Source organism: Colobus angolensis, unplaced genomic scaffold, assembly GCF_000951035.1.
Source record: "Colobus angolensis palliatus isolate OR3802 unplaced genomic scaffold, Cang.pa_1.0 Scaffold801, whole genome shotgun sequence".
Lineage (NCBI taxonomy): Eukaryota > Metazoa > Chordata > Mammalia > Primates > Cercopithecidae > Colobus > Colobus angolensis.
In genome coordinates this window covers 60,849-76,237 of record NW_012121833.1, presented here as the reverse complement: position 1 = coordinate 76,237, position 15,389 = coordinate 60,849, and positions in this window count along the sequence as shown.

The following is a 15,389-nucleotide window of genomic DNA, read 5'->3' as shown; positions in this document are numbered from 1 at the left end:
TAGCATATCAAGAATAAAACTCATTGGCCACAAAAGTAGTAGTTCTTTTGTGCCTACATGGCAAACATGAGAAACACAATAGTAGCTATTAACTATTAAGGGTCACATGTACTTGATATCTTCTCGTTGATTATAGTTCTAAGCTTAGATGGCTGAAGAGTCTGGGGGTGGTTGAGTGAGGCAATAACTTGCACACCCATGCTGTCTTTTCCAAAGCAGTGGGAAGCTTGGTCGTGAGTGAGGAAGGAGTAGACATGGGTGAGAAGCCAGTGAAAAGTTCTAGGGTTGGGCCCTTTAGGTGGCTCATTTTTCTTTTATCTGGTGTAATGTTTTCAGATTATATTCTATCATTTGGAGACTAAATAAAATAAGATTTATAAATGTAATGAAATGCTAAGCATCCATCAAAAATAATGCTGAATGGCATACAGACTATTCACAAATGCTAATTGCAGGTAGACTGCTGTGAAAGATGGGTTATACCACAGTGTTTTTGACCAACAGTCAAACACATATATAGGAGAAAAAAAACGCTTGGAAGTTGACGTGATAAAATATTCTATGGCATGGTTTTTGAGGGGGTGATTTGATGTTAAGCGTTTTACAATTATCTTCTTTGGGCTTTTCTTTTATATTCAAAAATTATTAAAATAACAACAGGTTTATTATTAATCATATACAAATAAATGTTCATCCAATACATGAATATGTTTTTCTATATCTCATTGATCATCACTTTGAAAATATTGCAAAGTTCAAAATGAAACTACCTGGGACACAATGTCGCAGAGAGACATTATCTAGCTGGTGAGAAAATGCATCTTATCATTTCCTGTTGCCGAGAAACTGGATGGTGTCTTTTCTTTTCTTTGTGAATTTATGCTTTCTCAAGTGTTTTTAATACAAATTGATTCCCCAAAGTTGTGAAAATCACCTAATATTTTAAATTAATTGGCACATTAGTTATTTGTCTTTGCTATACAGAAGATATCCTGGTCCTAAATATGCAGCATAGGGCTTGGGAGAATTAGGATATGTGGCTGCCTGTTGAGTCACATAAATGACATCTAAGTATAAATAGGGATTTGTTTTTATCAGAATAAGCAGCATATGCTGAAGAAAGTTTTTGTTATGTCCCAGAGGCTCTGAGCACCCAGTGGACAAGTATTGGTTCAGGGCCATGCCACAAAGAGCAAGTCTGACTCAAACAGCTTGTCTCCTTTGGTTCTACCCTGCTGACTGTGACAGTATAACCCCACTCTGACAGCCACTGAAGTTGATTTGGGGCTGCTGGGGTCTGGTGGTCACTTCCTAGATTACCACCTAAGATTCTGCTCCAAGAATTTGAGATTGCTCCAAGAATTAAGATTTTGAGTTGGTACCAGCCTAAGTCAGCACTAATACCCTGAGTGGCCCTGCTGGTCCCCTCTGTTCCAAAGACACGGGTGGAGAGTGAGAGATTGGTTAATAATATCCCCTGTTGCATCTGCACTGGAAAACAGAACCAATGCAACCAAACTGTCAGCAAGGTCATATTATTCATCTCCCAGCAGAGCCAGGCTGGCCTGATCATTTGGGATGTTAGAGGTGAGTTTTAGCTGGGTTACTAGGCACACCCCACAGAGGCAACCAAGAGCATCCAGTAATGAGTGATGTTCATCAGCACCTAGGACTGCCCCATGCCCATTTTCCTGGGCAGCAGGAAGCTGAGGGACTGAGCCAGTGGAAGTGGCTGCCCAATTATTACAGGTTCAGAAGGTTCAGAGTGTTACGGTTGGCTTTAAAGAACTATGCAATGCAATTCCAGTTATTAGAGAGAAGTTTCAGTTCCCAGTTGAAAGCTGGTTTTCCTTCAGTGATCAGTTCATAATTGTTCTTCTCCATCACTGAAGCAGGACATTCCAATGTGGATGACTTTTGTTCCTTGGGGCTCACATCTTCTCCTTTTAGGATTAACTATACAGAACATATCAGGATATGTGTCGCGAATGCGTTACTTGTGGGACTTTTTATCAGCTTTATTGAGGTATAATTGACAAATAAAATCACATATTTTTAAAGCACCCAAGATTATTTAATATATATATACATGGTGTAATGATTACCACAATCAAATTAACTACAACATACAATACCACACAATTTTGTGATTGTTTTTGTGAGTTTATGCATTTTTGTGACATCTAATGATTTTAGGGCTCTGGAAATTGCCAAAGACATAAAACAAATGGCAAAGTACTTATTTAAAAAAAAAAAAAAAAACTAGAACTTTACATAAGGACAGAAGTCGGTGGCCTTCTGTCCTTTGCCTTGCAAATTTTCCCTCCATCTCAGTCATCAAAAACTGAAATTCTTCACCAAAATTATTTCAAAATAAATTAAAGTCTGTAAGATCAATAAATACTTACAGTTGCTGCATTCTCAATACGTTGAACTGGGTATCTTGTAACAAACAAAAGTGGAACCAGTAATCTCAGACCCCAAATGTATCACAAATCTGACCCTTTTTCCCACCTCTACCCCCACTGCCCCATCCTCTGCAGCTTCCACCATCTTCCACCTGGACTATGGCCATCTCTCCCCAAATATAAGATTCTCCTTTGTCCCTTGTTCTTAGATATATGGGCTTCACTTTCATGCCTCTAAGGCTTCGGCCACAGGTCCGAGTTTTACATCCTTTCATCTCATACCCACAACCTTTCCCAGGAGTGACTCTGGTATCCTTTATTCTGGGAATCCTGACCCACCCTTCTACTGCCTTCCTGGGAATCAAGCAATAAGTACCCAGAAGGTTTCTTCGTAAACCCTCCAAATGCAGCCTCTAACAGGAACCTGGCTGGAGCAGTCAGCATCTTCCCATCAGAAACCACTGAGAAGGATGGGAAACTGGAACACAATTTTGGTGTTGAGGAGATACATACAGTCCCCAGACTTTATGTCTTCTTCAAGTGTCTTGCCTGTTTCTAGCAGACCTTGGGAGAGGAAGAAATTAAGGAAAATGAGGAGCTAATTGTTTAGAATATAGAAAGAAAAATGGAGATGAAGAAAGCAGAATTCATGAACTCTTCAAAGAGGTTTGGGTTTCTCCAGCCCTGAGCATAGCAGGACAAAGATGTTCACAATGGCCATGTCTGCCCTATGCACAAGCTTCTGAATATTTGCTGTTTTACTTTCTGGTCTTGCAATAACTACAACTTGCCAACAATCACCCTTCCACTAAGATTCGTATGGTGGAGCCAGAACTACAGGCTCCACAATTGACTGGGATGTGTGAGAGACACAAGGGTGGCAACTCTGAAGATATGGACAGCCTATGTCTAAAGTGACAATGAATTAGCATGATGAATTCAGAACAAGAGGTGGAAGAAACACCCTTACGTTCTCCGTGCAAGGATGCCATGGAGATGCACTGGAGGTGCCCCAGAGAGGAGGAGGGAAGGAGGTGGGAGGAGAGGGAATGATCAGAGCTGTCTCCAGCCTGTTCCCCAAGAAGCTCCGGAGCCTGAGAAATCCCTGGATAGCAGCGCCACAGCTTGGGGAAGTTTGTGTCCATGTAGTGACAGGAGGTGGGGGCATGTGGCCCTGAAGGTAGCTTGGCTGCTGATGGCCAGAGTGATGTCTGTCTAGCCTCACCACCTGTGATCCTGGCAGGCATCATGCCCAGTGGGCAGCAGGATCCAGTGGGAGCTCAGAGCAGGGCCTGGGTTCTGCTTGAGCCAGGCTAGGATGCTGTTAACACTCTGGCCATCCTTGCAGGTGACAGCGACCTTCTCTCCTGGGACACAGTGAGGGGGCTGGAGGCAGGGTCCTATAACATCCCCACTGGCATCTAAGTAGGGATCAAGCATGAACATCCCCAAATATTAATATCAAGCAAGTAGTTCATTCAGTTTGATTAAATTCTGATCAGGAAGCAAAATAAGCTAACAATTTCTTCTTTAAGGAAACATTCGTGTTTAATGCAAAAGCAAACAAACAAACAAACAAACAAATCTAAGGATGAAGCCTGATTTCTTCTTCCTCACTAGCAAGTCAGAATAAGAGGAGGAAGAGGAGCAAAGCTGGGCCTCCAAGTCTACAGGGTACCCTGAGACTGATCTTGCTTAAAGAGGGTGGGGACAGTGGATGAGTCTGCTTGAACTCCTACATCAAAATATCCCAGGCTGGCCGGACTAAACCAGAGAAATGTATTTTCTCACAGTTCAGAAGGTTGTGAAATTCAAGCCAAGGTCCAGCAGGGTTTGCTTTCTGAAAAGGACCTTCTCCCTGATTTGCAAGCATCATATTTTCACATGGCCTTTCCTCAGTGCATGATGGCAGGATGGATCAGACGGGGGATGCACTCATCTTATGGACACAAGTTCTATTGGATCAGGGCCCCACTCTTATGACATTCTTTAACCTTAATTACCTCTTTATAAGGTCGATATACAAATAGAGTCACATTGGGGGTTAGGAGTTCAATATATGAGTTATGCGGACATAATTCAATCCATGGCAGATGGGCCTTGGGGACACAGCCAACGCAGCAGGGAGGGGCAAGGCCAGGCTTTCAATTTCAGCACAGAACACAGACAGGGTTCCCTCAAATCAGCACACTGGCTCCTCCCAGGTGCTCCAGGTCACGTATGAGAACCCATTCCAGCCTTAGGGGCTCTCTACTATTAATGGAACTCTTATCATTACATTTTCAGCATTTCTGAGATCAGACTTCTACATTTTGCTTATTAAAGAGTTTATTTGCCATCCACTGGCAGCAACTTACAAGAGTTTCACTTTGGGCTCCCAATGAGTCTTTTTTTCCAACTTTCATTTTAGATTCATTGGGTACGTGTACTTTGTTAAAAGAGTATATTGCATGATGCTGAGGCTTGGGGTACAAATGATTCTGTCCTCCAGGTAATGAGTGTAGTATCCAATAAGCAGTTGTTTTAACTCACTTCCTCCCTCCCACCTCCGGTAGTCCCCAGTGTTTATTGTTCCCATCTTTACGTCCATGTGTGCCCCGTATTTAGCTCCCACTCATAAGTGGGAACATGTGGTATTTGTTTCCTGAGACCTCTCCAGCCGTGCTGAACTGCGAGTCAATTAAACCTCTTTCCTTTATAAGTTACCCCGTCTGGGATAGTTCTTTATAGCAGTATGAAAACGGACTGACAGGGAGGGCCTTCTTTATTTGACACTCATTATGTGTGGTGATCTATAAGACTCTGAGATAAGACAGTGACTTGCCACTTTTCTGACTTCCTCTTCCTTTCCTGGATTGATGTACTCTCCTCCCTAGTGGCTTTCTCTGTCCTTCACGTGTTCTTATAGTGTTCCTTCTCAGATCCTTTGTGCCTGATCTCTGTGGACCCTGAAGCTCTCCTCATGAGATTTCCTACAGGCCAGTTGTCTGCCTCTGCATCAGTCACCTCCTCAGAGGAAGCAGGCTCTGCCTCCCCAACTGATCTAGTCTCCACTTCTCTCTATACTGATTCTCCTCTATAGCTTTAATTTTCCTGAAATCTTACTGTTGATTTGTGTTTAACTAAACATTTTATATTGTTTATAGTAGAGTGTAAGTCAGTGAGAGTCAGACATTGACTTTCTCAGGGTTGCAGCCTAGACACATGCCTGGTGCAGAGTAAGTGCTCAACTAACACTTTATGGAATGAATGGATGAAAAATGAGTACGCAAGAAACTCTTCGTGACATAATTAACATCAGTGACCTGTAAACGTTGAAGACAACCTACTAAAATTAAAACATCAATTTGTCTGAATAATGAGAAGTATAAACAGTAGTGTGCTGCTCCTCATAGTCAAAAAGAATGAGAGGAAATGGACAAAAAGAGTCTTTTTCCCCAGTTCATTAGGATTCGCTGGGGAGATAAGGGAGATATACAAAGTCCATAATAATCAGACATGTTTATTCATAACTGGATTAAAAAATAAGCAGATATGCTTTGAAATTACACCAATTATAGTAACTGTGCCTACCCCACACTTAACTCTATTGCCTCCTTTTCACAAAACCTGTATCAGTTAGCCTTAGCTGAAAATCAAACCAGCTCAAACATAATGGTAGAAGACAAGTATTTATTACTCCTTATAATTCTGAGGGCCAACTTGCAGGTGCCTTTATTCTGACCTGGCTGGGCTGATCTGCTGCATTCACTCATGTGTCTGTAGTCAGCTGGTGGTTCAGCAATGGCTAGATGGTCTACAATGTTTTGCTAACCTGTTGGTTTGATGTGCAGGACAGGTCAGAATTTGACATCAGTTTGTACTGGGTCAGAAACCTGGGTCAGATTCCAAAGCCTTTACTAGGTTTGTCCCTAGATCATCTCTGGGGTCAGAGTCTGATCAGCGTGGATTATCTGAGACAGATTCCCCGCTGACTGTCAGTAACGTGGAAGCTGAACCTGCTGCAAATTATTCCAGCATTTAGCAGTCCTCTAAAGAGACTGTATTCTGCAACATGTATCTGTCCAAGTTGAGTGAGCAGTGCAGCTCAGCCCTCCAAGTTGCTTCCCTGGCTGCTTGCAGACGTGAGAGAAGGGATGTCCATAACATATGAGAAGCAGGAGCCCACCCTGGTATGCACCCTGGAGACACCGTTTTCACACAATTGCATCATCATAACCAGACATTTTTTTCTTTATTCTCAATAAAATAGTTCTGAATTTGCTTCGCATTCTGCCCTGTGTGTTTTTATCTAACTTAAATTTTCCAAAATGGAAATATTTATGATTTCTGTGTCAGGTGCTTATGGAAAGAAACAGTTGTGGAAGACAGGATGTTAACCAATCAGGGAACAATAAAGAATTTATAATCTTACTACTGCTGTCAGGAGTCTGCACACTGGTTATTTGGGTTCTATCCGTAGGGTTTCACAAGACTGTACCCAAGTGTATCTTGGGTTGCATTCTCATCTGAGACTCACTTGAGTACATATGCACTTCAAAGCTCTTTCAGGTTGTTACAGAACTCATTTCCTGGCATCTCTATGACTTAAGGCTTGAATTTCTTACTGGCTCTTGGCTGGAGGCTGTACTCAGGTCCTAGAGGCTGTGGACAATCCCCTGCTATGTGATCCTCCCACAGGCAATGCACACATGGCTGTCTGCTTATTCAAGGCCAGCAGAAAGTGTCTCCCTTCAGTTTGTTAAGACAGAAGATTATATAATCTAATACAATCATGGGAATTCTATCCCATCGCTTTGCCATATTATATTGGTTAGAAGCAAATCACAGGTCTGCCCACTCTTAGTGGGAGCAGATTACATGAGTGTGACTCACTGTGGAAAGGGTGATACACCCTAGAGTGTTATAGCATCTTCAACTATCAGAATACTGATACTGAGTTTGAACTATGTCCTGGATCCACTGCTACTGAATAGAGCTGGGATTTTTTATCCTTTAACTAGATCAAATGTGCTAATTACCTTAATGGAATCTTTTAAATCCTTGTTGTGATATTTTCTGAAACATCTATAGCAGCTAGAGGGTAAAGTCTTCCATCAAAACATGGAGTTGGCTTTTTCTCACTTTATTTAATCAATTTTAACTTATATATTTTGAATCTATGTTTTGTATTTGATGTGGTATGGCTATGTCCCCATCCAAATCTCCTCTTGAATTCCCATGTGTTGTGGGAGGGACCCAGTGGGAGGTAATTGAATCATGGGGGCAAGTCTTCCCAATGTTGTTCTTGTGATAATGAATAAGTCTCTTGAGATCTGATGGTTTTATGAAGAGGAGTTCTTCTGCACAAGCTCTCTCTCTTTGCCTTCTGCCATCCATGTAAGATGTGACTTGCTCCTCCTTCCCTTCTGCCATAGCTGTGAGGCCTCCCAAGCCATGTGGAACTGTAAGTCCATTAAACCTTTTTTTTTCTTTTTTTTTTTTTTGGAAATTACTCAGTCTTGGATATGTCTTTATCAGCAGCATGAAAATAGACTGATAGAGTAAATTGGTACCAGGAGAGTGGGGGCACTATTGAAAAGATACCCAAAAATGTGGAAGTGACTTTGGAACAGGGTAATAGGCAGAGGTTGGAACAGTTTGGAGGGCTCAGAAGAAGACAGGAAAACGTGGGAAAGTTTGAAACTCCCTGAAGACTTGTTAAATGGCTTTGATCAAAATGCTGGTAATGATATGGACAATGAAATCCAGGATGAGGTGGTCTGAGATGGAGATGAGGAACCTGTTGGGAGCTGGAGCAAAGGTGATTCTTGTTATGTTTCAGCAAAGAGATTGGTGGCATTTTGCCCCTGCCCTAGAGATCTGTGGAACTTTGAATTTGAGAGACATGATTTAGGGTATCTGACAGGAGACATTTCGAAGCAGCAAAGCATTCAAGAGATGACTCAGGTGCTGTTAAAGGCATTCAGTTTTATAAGGGAAGCTGAGCATAAATGTCCAGAAAATTTGCAGCCCAACATTGTGATAGAAAAGAAAGTCTCATTTTCTGAGAAATTCAAGCCAGCTGCAGAAATTTGCATAAGTAATAAGGAGCCCAATATTAATCCCCAAAACAATGGGGAAAATGTCTCCAGGGCATGTCAGAGGTGTTCATGGCAGCTGCTCCCATCACAGGCCCAGAGGCCTAGGAGGAAAAAGTAATTTTGTGGGCCAGACCCAGGGTCCTCATGCTGTGTGCAGCCTAAGGACTTGGTGGCCTGTGTCTCAGCTGTTCCAGTCATGGCTGAAAGGGGCCAATGTAGAACTCAGGCTGTGGCTTCAGAGGGCACAAGCCTCAAGACTTGGCAGCTTCCACATGGTGCCGAGGCTGCAAGTGCAGAGAAGTTAAGAACTGGAGTTTGGGAACCTCTGCCTAGATTTCAGAGGACGTACAGAAACACCTGGGTGCCCAGGCAGAAGCTTGTGGCAGGGGCGGGGTGCTCATGGAGAACCTCTGCTAGGGCAGTGCAGAAGGGAAATATGGGGTTGGAGCCCCCACACAGAGTCCCTGTTGAGGCACTGCTCAGTGGAGCTGTGAGAAGAGGGCCACTGTCCTCCAGATCCCAGAATGGTAGATCCACTGACAGCTTAAACTGTCCACCTGAAAAAGTCACAGACACTCAATGACAGTTTTCGCAAGCAGCAGGAGGGAGGCTGTACTCTGAAAAGCCACAGGGACAGAGTTACTCAAGACCATGGAAACCCACCTCTTGCATCAGTACGACCTAGATATGAGACATGGAGTCAAAGGAGATCATTTGGAGCTTTAAGATTTAACTGCCCTGCTGGATTTCAGACTTGCTTGGGGTCTGTAGCCCCTTTGTTTTGGCCAATTTCTCCCATTTGGACTGGCTGTATTTACCCAATGCCTGTACCCCCATTGTGTCTAGGAAGTAACTAACTTGCTTTTGGTTTTACAGGCTCATAGGTGGAAGGGACTTGCTTCATCTTGGATAAGACTTTGGACTGTGGACTTTTAAGTTAATGTTGCAATGAGTTGAGACAGTGGGGGACTGCTGGAAAGGCATGATTGGTTTTGAAATGTGAGGACATGGTATTTGTGAGGGGTCGGGGCAGAATGAGATATGGTTTGACTGTATCCCCACCCAAATCTCATCTTGAATTCCCACAGGTTGTGTGAGGGACTTAGTGGTTGGTAATTGAATCATGGGGGCAGGTCTTCTCCATGCTATTCTCATGATAATGAATAAGTATCATGAGATCTGATGGTTTTATAAAGAAGAGTTCCCCTGCACAAGTTCTCTCTCTTTGTCTGCCACCATCCACATCAGATGTGACTTGCTCCTCCTTCTGCCATACTTGTAAGGCCTCCCTAGCCATGTGGAACTGTAAGTTCATTAAACCTCTTTTTTTGGTAAATTGACCAGTCTGAGGTATGTCTTTATCAGCAGAGAGAAAATGGACTAATACAGGATTTAGACAGATTTAGAATTTTAATGGCTTCTTGATGGATTTACCCATTTATCATTATGAAATGTCCATTTTTATCTCTTGCATTAAAGTCACAACTTAGTTTCTTTTGCTCAGTTTTGCATGATATGTACTTATCATCCTTTCGTTTTCAAAGCCATTCTATATTCTTACCACAGTGTGTATTTTATGAGTAGCATACGTCTTGGATTTTAATCCTGTCTGATAATTTTACGACTTACTTGGAAAAAGTTGTCCATTTATGATGCAATTATTTGTAAAGTTAAGGCTAAAGCTGCTATCTTGTTTTCCCCAGTTTTCTTGATTCATGGTTTCATTTGAATTGGTCAGTTTAATTATAGTTTTTTTCTTACATGAACTTGCTAAATATGCAAGTTTATTATACAGCAGATATCCTCAATTTATTACTGCTTAATACACATATAGTGTTTTATAATTTCTCTCTCAAATCATTCCTAGGTAAATGACAGAAGCAAAATCAACCTTTGGAAGCTCATCTATGTCCTGCTGGGTTTACCTGGAATGTGTGATATGGCTTAAGGTAACCTTTGAGATACCACACAGACCTAGAGCTCTGTGAGATGCAGCACTTCCTCAGGGGCTGGCAGTGGATCAGGGCCCAGCCTTGAATGCCAGGTAGGGATCTCTCAACTCTGTGATTCTTCCCAGGAAATACATGAGAAATTCCATCTGGGTTCATATCTCAAACACAAGCCACCAGTCTCTCACTTACTGCCCTCTGCTCCAAGTCTTCAGATGGTTGTTTTGCATGGGGTAAAAAGTTAGCTTATATATTATCTTGTATTGATCCAGATTCTATTTAAGATGGCATACATATGTTTCCTCATTCTTTCAAAGTTGGCCCTTATTGTTGAAACCCAGCTTTGGAGTACAGAAAACTACATTTTTACTTCAATGTGCTGTGATTGAGACTCTGCAAAGACTTTTGGCACTAGGTCTTTATTTTTACATACATTTCTTGCAACATGTCTAGTAATTTAAAAATCTAGACTGTGAAGAGTTATATTTGGGTACTCCCTGAAAAAAGTAAGATACAATAATGTGCCTGCTGCTGTCCTAGTCAGAGGTCTGCTTTACGAAAAGTGGAGTGGGGAGGGAAACAGTGTTTTAATATCACCAAACCTTATCAATGTACCTATACTCTGGTAACTGCTAGACCAAAGCAAAAGAATGTATTAGTTTTGTGTTTCCAGTAATCAGTCTCAATTAGGTGCCTGTTATGCAGAATGAATTTACTTGATGAATGAATGTAGGGAAGGAAGAGAGGATTAGAATGAGCTCTCATTGAGTTTTCTGTTATCTGGTATCTCATTGTTCAGAGGGCACGTGGACCTCCTCCATTCTGCAGGCTCTGTCATGCAAAGGCTGCTGCAGCTGAAGGGAACTTAAAATTTAGTGTCTGCAGTATAGCTGAGAAATTTATGGTCATGAGCCCTCAGCTGCACCAAGTCCTCTGAGTTCTCCAACATTTTCCTCTTTAGGCATCTAAGACAATCCACAGTACTTGCTCTCCACAGAAACAACACATCTGGGCAGCTGGGCCACAGCAAGCAGGGAGGTTTGTGTTTAGGATTGTACCACTGTGGGAGGATAATGTGTACTTTGCTGGAACTAATGAACCGCAACATCCTCAGACTCCACCCTGCTAATTTTAAGCGTGGAATCTATCCCCAATCCACTGAAACTGCACTTGTCTGGGAATCCAAGGTCCCAGCTGGAAACCAAATAGATCAGGAGCCCTGGAGGTTGGCCTGGCTTCTGTAGGTAACAATTCAAATAGGTGTATCTGTTACTGTGAAGGGGGCTGTGACTGGACCTGCAGGAGATGGAGGCTGGCTCTCCAGGGGTGACGAGCAGGGAGAGTGGAGGGTGGGTCATTACAGCATCTCCATTGGATCCTGAAATAATGAGAGAGAAGGGCAAGGTTTTGTACAGACATTGTGAGCCATTTTAATAATTTTCTATCTGTTATTTATGTTTTACTAAATTATTTTTTGCGTGTGATTTTGATTAATCCTTCCAAAACATATAGTTATAAAAAGAACCAAGATTTGCAAGGCACAAAGGGGACCCTAGAAGTCACCTATCACATCCCCCTCTTTCTGTGTCACAGCTTTCATTAAAGTACATGTCCTTGCTCCTTCTGGAATCTTCCTCACTCTCACAGATCTAGACATCACATGCCCCATCCTGGAGGACAAGATGCATCTAACATGAGGACAGGACACACATGGGAGGCAGTGGGGCGCCCTGAGCTCACCCTCTTACCCCATTCTCCTTCCTCATTTCCCTTCTGCCCTTACAAGGGACCCAGACCGTCAGCAGCCCCAGGAGCTGAGCACGGAGCCTCATTGTGAGAAGATGAACTGAGGAGTCCTGAGCAGTCAAGGCAGGATTAGAGCTGAGCTTTTATCTCAGACTCACAAGGGAAGATCCTCCCTAGGGGACAGTATGCAAATCACCTGGTGGGTGCAGTGGGGTGGAAAGAGCCCAAGAGAAGTTGGAGGCCTCTTTCGTGGAGCAAAATGACTTAAGTACATTTTACGTTTTTAAGGAAATCAATAGAGGTAAAATCCATGTTGCCTGAGTGGCAGAAGGCACATATTTAGATATTTCCTGCTGTTTCCTCTACCAGATTTCTAGTTCTTTAGGACTTTCTCAGGGATATTTTACACTTTTCTTTAATAAGGTTGAGCTTTCATAAATATTTGGTGATTCTTATTTCTTTGTTTAGGTTTATTTAAAAGAGACAAGGTTTGTTTTATTTTATTTTATTTTATCTAAGATAAAACACACAGTGCAAAGGATGTGAATCTTAAGGGTGCAAATGAGTGTCAAGATTCAGATCTTTTAATGTCATAATCCACATTGAAATATGGAAGGTTTCCAGTTCTCTTGCTGCTTTGCTTAAGCAAATTCCCAAAAACTGCTGCTTGAAACACAATCAATGTAACTAATATTCTGACATCTATTATAATTGTTTTTTTTTTTCCTGGACTTAATCTTTATATCAGGTAAAGTAAACTTCTTTTTTGTAGCTTCTTTCATACTTGTTTCATTTCTTGAGGTCTTCATTCCTTCTTTTCAATTTGAATTGCCATCTGCTACCATTTCCTATGATTCTGAAGATTTTCTCTTGAATCTCTTGCAAGGTATACATGCTATTAATGAATTAATCTTTGTATATAAAGAAATATTTCTACCTTGCCTTTATATTTAAATGATTGTATTGCTGGATATAGAATTTGTGGCTGACTTTTCTCCCCCAGCATTTAAATATGTCATTCCACTGTCTTCTCATCTCCATTGGTAATGATAAAAATTTAGCCAATGGCTTCATTATTGCTTCCTAGTATAGAGTAAGTCAGTATTTTAGTGATGCCTTCCAAATTCTCTGTGTCTTTGTCTTTCAACATTGGTACTATAATGTGTATATTTATGAATTGCATTGTGCTTATCCTAAAAGGATTTCACAGATTTTCTTTCATTTATAGATTAATGTGTTTCATCACTTTGAAAAATGATTTTCATTGTTTCTCCATTTTTTTCTTTTTCAGTTTTTATTTTAGAATCAGAGCATACATGTACAGATATGTTACAAAGTTATTTTGCATGATGCTGAGGTTTGGGATATGACCGAAGCTATTAACCAGGTAGTGAACATTGTACCTATAGGTAGTTTTTCAGGCTCTGCCCTTCCCCCCTCTCTCTCCCATCTAGTAGCACCCAGTGTCTATTGTGCCCATCGACCATGGACTGGATAAAGAACCTGTGGTATATATGCACTGTGGAATACTATGCAGCCATAGATAAGAACAAAATCATGTCCTTGCAGAAACTTGGATGCAGCTGGAGGCCATTTTCCTAAGTGAACTGATGCAGAAACAAAAAACCAAATACCACATGTTCTCACTTATAAGTGGGAGCTAAACATGGGTACACATGGGCATAAAGATTTTCCTTTGTGTTTCCTAATACAAATTTATTGGTATTGTTCACATGGACCTGTAATGTCTGAGGTTTTATGCATTTTGCCTTACAATTTTTCCCTTCTTTATACGAGATCATTTCTATTGACTTGTTTTTCAGTTCACTGATTCTTGTGTCATCTTAAATTGCTGGCGAGTCTGTCTAATACATTTTTCAATTGAGTTGTTGTATTTTTTATTTCTAGAATTCCCAGTAGGTCTGTTTTCATAGTTTTGTCTCTGTTTGAGAGCCTCTATTTCTTGAGTCATTGGCTATACATATTCCATTTTAAGTCTTTTATTATAGGTTACATGATTCTTTGAACATATATTTGATAAGGGTGGAACACATAGACACCATGGAGATGGACCATAAGGCAGGGAGCTCAGAATTAGAGTAGTTGAATTTGGAGTCTCTGACTAGATGATGCTCTTGTGAGGTTTAATTATTTTCCATGTTTTATGTTTCTCATATTACAAATGGTTTCCATTTTTAAGATAGTAACTATGTATGGAAATTCTGCTTATAAATGCCTGGAAATTTCTAACAGAAAAGTTGATGAGAAAATGGTCTCTTAGACCCCCACACCAGCCTCTGCCTGGGACCTGACTTTGTCTTTGAGGTAGTGGAATCTGTGATGAGGTTTTGAGTTGGGCAATGAAATCATGGCAGGGCAGGCTCTGGGTGCTGTGGAGGACAGGGGGACACTCCTTCAGTGTCAGTGATGATGGGGGACACTCCTTCAGTGTCAGTGATGCTGGGAGTTCGAGGGGAGACTCAGATGGAGCTGCCTGTAAGTTGCACTAGCACTGCTGTCTGGACAGCGATCATCTCACAAGTGTACTCGGATGCCAGTGGATGGCCCAAACGTGGGCTAAGGTTGGAGAAGGACAAAGCTTTAGGGATGACAATGTGGGGTTCATTTGATACTCTGAAGTTTCAGCACACCATAATAAATCATATGGGAAGAGACAGGAATCACAAGGTTGTGACTTTTCTTTTGCTATTAAAATATATCCCCTCTGCTCATTTTTCCCTCCAGAATGTAACTACTGATATGCATTTTACCAAAGTCACTTTTTAAACTTGTCATTGTAGTAATGGACACCCTGTGTGCATAGTTCTTAAGTAACTGAGAAGCCAGACCATCATTCTTATGGGTGAAGCCAGGAAGTGACTGTGGATGTGAACAAATGTGAGTTTCATGTACACATCTCCAAAGCCACAGGCCACTGATCTGGGGAGAACCTGCAGTCACTTCACTTTCCCATGCCCAGATGTGAGGACACCTTGATCTGTGTTCTTCTGATGAACTCTAAAAACTGGACCATGTTCTGAAAGTCTAGTTCGCCCTTCTTTTCTGTGCTAGAGGGACTGTCTCACTCACATGTATTGTACCTTCTGCATAGAACAGTATGTGATACATACAACTTGTTTTCTGCTAAATACCCATAAATCGCCGGGCGCGGTGGCTCAAGCCTGTAATCCCAGCACTTTGGG